The sequence below is a fragment of the Diorhabda sublineata genome, chromosome 7 (assembly GCF_026230105.1).
Source record: "Diorhabda sublineata isolate icDioSubl1.1 chromosome 7, icDioSubl1.1, whole genome shotgun sequence".
NCBI classification, from domain to species: Eukaryota; Metazoa; Arthropoda; class Insecta; order Coleoptera; family Chrysomelidae; genus Diorhabda; species Diorhabda sublineata.
The window spans coordinates 31,565,722-31,571,721 of NC_079480.1; the positions used below are offsets into that span (position 1 = coordinate 31,565,722).

Consider the following 6,000-nt stretch of genomic DNA (forward strand, 5'->3'; position numbering starts at 1 on the left):
AAAAGTTGGAGAAATTCTGACTCACCGTGAAAATAATGAAGAATGTGACGAATCAGATGATGAAAGACATTATAATTGTGATGACGATAGTTTAGATGGATGATAATAATTATGTTCTGCTTTAGTATAAACAATTGTTTATTGTATTAATTATTTAATACAATTAATTAATACATTGATTACGATATTTTGATCGACTGAAATAAAAATGAACGCGAAAAAAAATTTTCTATATTTCCTTCGATCCTATTTATGTTTTTAAAAGTTCCAAAAATTTAAGATATAAATAACATTTTTTATGATAAAGATTTAAAGAAAAGTCGAAACGTCAAATTTTATCTTCCAAAAATTATTAAAAAAACTAATTTTAAAACAGGAGAGACCTAAAATCAACAACATTTAGATGCATTTAGATGCATTATTACAGAGTGAAAGTTTTCCGGGATGATGGGGAAATTTTATTCCCTAATCACACCCTTTAAATAGGTAAGCCGGGCCTTTCCGGCTGAAAAAAATTGGTGAGTCAATTTTTTTCATTAATTCACAAAATTTCCTATCGAATAGACTGTTTTTTATCGAAATCCGCGATGACGAGAAAACATTTTTGTTTTTATTTAAAATAATTATTTTTTTTTTATACTTTCGGCCGAATAAATCGACGCTTAGCGAGTGCATTTTGTTCCTCTAATTAATAGCTGTCGATTTAGATAAAAATTTTTCAATTCTCCGATCACGGGTCTTTTGAGATTACCGGCTCCCGGATATGTTTGAATTCTGAATTTTTTTTGTGTGAATTTAAAGTTATATTTTCATAGTTTCTGTTTGATTTTCAACATGGAACCTTCGACTTCAGGTAAGTAACAACATTTTAATAAAATTATATTCGCAGAATAGTTTATTTATTATTATTATTATATTATATTAATATTATTTAAAACAAAAAACGAGATAAAACAATATTATTTAAACATTTTCCAAAATATATATGTAAGCTTTTAGTTGGATTCCAATATATATTTCAAGTTTTCAAATTTTTTTTTTATAATTGGTATTATTTTAACTTTTCAAAATCGATTTCTTGCACTTATTTGCACTTTTTTTTAAAAAAATTTTTGTCTGTGTACCGATGTAATGAAATAATTTTTTTCATTATTTTATTTCAGGATTTGAAATAAAAATGAAAAAATGAAATGTGTAAAAAGTTTTAGAAATAGAATAGAATAGAGGGTAGAGACAGAGAGGTAGAGGGATTTTTCAAGATATATTGTAAAATAAATTCTAAATGGAACACTAGACAAAAACTGAGAAATTCTTCAAGTATCGTCCTGATAATAGATCGAAATATTCTATTTTTTCAGACCTAAATATTCCTCGGAAATATAAAAAATCATCTCTGCAACATTATCATTTAATTTTCAACCTGCTAATGTTAGTTGACGATTCAATTGATAATGCGTCAACAAAGACACGTTCCGTCTATAAAAATTATTAATCGGCTATCATATACTTGAGGTGTAACATCAATTATGTCTATATTGAGTTGAAATTCCGACATATGTATTCGTAATAGTGCCTAACCATTTTTGAGACCTCGTTTTTAGATGATCACCTAAAATGTACCTATTAATAATTATTTAAAGGTTTATGTAACAGGAAATTAGATTCATTTAATAATAACTGTTGAAAATAAGGAAGATAACACAAAGGAAAATTCTTGAGGTCAATTATATTGCTGTAAAAGAAATTATTACTCTATTGTCATGTTTTTGATATTAACAGTGAATTCGTGAATAATAAATTATAGACATATCGCAGTCGTATTTTTGCAAATTAAAATATTTCGTCTTTAGTTTATTTTATAAATCTTTCTACTTTATCCTTCGTCAAAGTTTCCGATTATTTTGAATGATATATAATAGCCAAAAGCATTTTTGCGCACGGTAGGTTCAGAACTCAACATTGAATATGTCTTTCACCACTGCGGTACTTTTTTTCGCGCTTTTTGACCGATTCAGAAAATACGTTCTTGATGAATGCAAATGAATGAGAAAAAACGTGAATATTATAACGGACGTAGAAAAAAATTATTAAATCACGAAAAGAAATTCACTGGATACAAAAAAGTCTTCAGTTTTAACTTCTCGAGATGACCGTTTTTTGCAATTAAATTCATTAAGAAATCTGTCAATGACAAATGTCGAGCTCAACAGCCTTTTTACGATAAGTCCGAAATGTAAATATCTCTGATATATCAATAAGAAGACACCTCCAGAATACTGGTCTATACAGGAGAAGAGCTCTTCTTTGCTAACCAGGCAGCATCGTGTTGCTAGACTAAGATTTGCAAGGCAACATTTAGATTTGAATTTAGAAAATTGGTACCAAGTTTTATTTAACACTTTGAGCCCCAACCAAACTTGATAAACTTTCCCATGAGCCCAAAAAATCTTTTGGGCGTGGATCTAAGGAAAAATGAAATAAAAAGTTTACCACTATACAAAATACATAATATTTTGCACTCTTCACTCCAAATAAATATTTTCATCATAGTTCTTTGAAGTTTCACTCTATTTGTAGTATTGAGAAACAAAATTTGCTTTTTCATCCTTTGAACTATGATTTATGCTTTTATGTAAAGTACACAAAATGTGTGATGTGTTTTAAAAAATATGTAAAATTTTTCAAGAGCCCAGGACTGTCCAACCAAACTGTAAAGCACATTTAATTACAGTCCTTTGGGCCAAGGAGCAAGTTTGGAATAAAATACGTCGTGTAGTCCTTAGGACAGCTCTGGGATCTGGCGAAAGTTCAGTTGCGAGCCTATGGACCGCACCGGGGCTCAAAGTGTTAATGATAAGACAAGAATCAGTCTAAGAGGTCCAGATGGACGTAATCAAATTTGAAGACGGCGAGGGGAAAGATTTACGCAGTCTTGTATCATTCCCAGGGAGCCGTTCCAAGGAGGGGAGGAGTCTATCATGTTTTAGGGAAAACTTTGTTTTGATGCCCGCACAGAATTAGTGTCTCTTCCTAGATCCGCCCTTAACGCAGCAAAATATTCTTGAAAATCACGTCATTCCTTTTGGGCCATTTATTGGTGTTGATTTTCGTTTAATGCATGATAATTCTAGACCAGACGTAGCGTGAATTTCCGCCGTAATTGTTGTCAACATTCTCCTGGGCATGCTTTCAATTAGGTGCTGTATCAATTCTTGAGGTATGTTTTTCCTTTCCTCTAATGCCGCTTGCTCAAGCTCATTTAAATTTTAAGGAGATGGAGTTCGATAACGAATGCGGCGTTTTAAAATGTCCCATACATGCTCGATAGGATTTATATCTGGACTTCTTAGTGGCCAGCCCAGGGTATGAATTCCTACTTCGTTTAGGTAATTCAGAACATCTTCCGCAACATCTGGTCTAGTATTATCATGCATTAAACGAAAATCACCACCAATAAATGGCCCAAATGGAACGACGGGATTTTCATATTCATAAATGTCAGTTCTGTGCGAGCATCAAAACAAATTCATCCCCAAAACATGATAACCCCTCCTTAGAACGCCTCCCTGGGAATGATACAAGACTGCGGAAATCTTTCTCCTCGCCGTCTTCAAATTTGATTACGTCCATCTAGACTTCTTAGACTGATTGTTGTTTCATCGGTAAATGAAATTTGGCACTAATTTTCTAAATTCCAATCTAAATGTTGCCTTGCAAATCTTAGTTTAGCAGCACGATGCTGCCTGGTTAGCAAAGGAGAGCTCTTCTCCTGTATAGACCAGCATTCTGGAGGTATCTTCTTATTGATCTATCAGAGATATTTACATTTCGGACTTATCGTAAAAAGGCTATTGAGCTCGACACCGATTTCTTAATGAATTTAATTGCAAAAAACGGTCATCTCGAGAAGTTAAAACTGAAGGACGTCCTTGTCCAGGTTTCCTAGAATGTGAACTGATCTCTCGAAATCTTTGCATCAATTTGCCAATGGTTGTGTGGTGTACGCCAAACAGATTTACCACTTCACGATAACTTTGTCCCTGTCCAACTAACTCGGCTATTCTTTCAACTTCGCGTTCACTTAACTGCCTAATTCTATTCATTTTCTCTTCAACTAGTCTCGACTTTAACACACCTTGATTGACTTAACTTACTGCTGTCCACAACTTGGTACAACAATAGAATGAAAGAAACATTAAAATATGCGTGAAATTAAAATTTTAAAATACCACCAAAACCAGTTATTTGCAGATAAGAAATTTTGCTACATTTTATCGCTAACATTTGAGATACTTCAACTTTTAGTGATAGAAAAAAAAAAAGAAACCCAAAAGATTAACATTTTAGGTTTTGATATTGAAATAAAGGGTGGTGCGTTATTTATAACCACGAGTTGATAATATGATTCCAGCAAAATGAACCACCACTGCATTACCAACAATATCCGGCAGTACCTTATCGTCACATTACCAAATCGATGGATAGAAAAGCGAGTATTGAAGAAATGGTCAACGTGATCGCAATTTATTGGATATCTTCTTTGAGTTTATGTGGAAAATATCTTGTACAAACCTAAATTTCTTGTTTTAGATGCCTCGGAAGAACAAATAACACTTGCGATTAGATATAATTAACCTATTATGATATGATGATTTTTTCATTTGAACAACTAAATATCACATTTTGGTTTTTGTATGTAGTCTAAAGAATCTGCAACTTATTATTTCATACGTTTATATTTATAATAAATTTGAAAACTATTTTTTAATGAAAATGTAGCGATATATCACAAAATATTTGAGAAACTGGAGGGTTGTTTCTCATATCCGAAGAGGGCTGAAGGCTGGAACATATTTTCGCATTGAGTAATGTTAATTTATATATTTGTTGATTATTTTCATAGTATAAATGCATAAATAAAACTTATACTCCGGTAAAATAACAATGACAATTATAATATTTAGGTAAATAACGATAAAAATAACAACACACTCACCTTATCTTTCCTTACACAAAAAATAAAAAGTTTACTCGATTCGTTAAAAAAATAAATATATAAAAGAAGATATCAATCGATCAAACTCAAAAGCACAAACGTATTCAATTAAATGACACAAAGAGCCTTTTCCTAAACAGCTTGTGGACGTTTTATTCAATAAATCGCGATATACTATGCGCTTTTCAGACGAAAATTTTCATTGGCGTAATTCAGCTAGATATTCGCGAGCTTACTGTGATATTCGTTTCCATCTAGGATCAGGTTTCCTTCGTGGAATTGAGGCATGCGCGGCAACTTTAAGGACAACCGTTTTCGAATGATAAATGAAACTGGATGTTTATCCTCTTGTTTCAGCAAATTTATTAAATCTCAAAGAGCTTGTTGAGATCTAATTGTATTGCCGTACATTTTAAAACAGATTGTTCACCTCGAAACATAACAAATATCTCCTAAATAAGATGAACTAGAACTACTGAATATCTCATCATATGGTTCTCCAATTTCAAATTTATTTCCTTGAAACATTTCTGAAATGGTTGTCTATTCAAAAAATTAGATTTTTACGGTGATAACTTATTCAAGTATCAGTAAAATTACTTTTGATTCTCCTGAGTGATAAAAAACAAGGTAAATAAATTCAGGATTCTATAGTCTTAATATCACAAATTTTAGTTTGGATATAAATAAGACGAAGTTTGATATTTTGTTTTGTTGAAATTTTGATCTTTTAATTTCGTAGTATAAATTCAATTTATCACCTAACAAATTATTTCCCGCATTTTCTACTCAATCTATCAGCTTAGGGGGTGTATATTCTAACTAATTTCAGTTTAAAAATGGAAGTATAATATAAAATACACACGTGAGCCAAAAATTAAATCAAAACGCACGCTCGTGGTGATATCTTTTTCTGATCTTTAAGCTTGTGCAGATTTTCTATCCCAAGGTTTTCTCTTGAGTTCATTCCATAAACGCTCGATAGGATTTAAGTCCGGGCTACG

The 6,000-nt window shown here is 31.7% G+C and overlaps 1 protein-coding gene across 1 annotated transcript in view; it reads right to left on the reverse strand.

Annotated features, from left to right (window-relative positions):
* LOC130446639 (soluble guanylate cyclase 88E) overlaps positions 1-5,235 on the reverse strand; it is a 31,576-nt gene extending 26,341 nt beyond the window's left edge. Inside the window, exon 1 of the mRNA XM_056783006.1 lies at positions 4,997-5,235. The gene's annotated coding sequence lies outside the window, so the exon portion shown is untranslated. The remainder of the gene's footprint in view (positions 1-4,996) is intronic.
* Between the last annotated feature and the right edge of the window lie 765 nt (positions 5,236-6,000).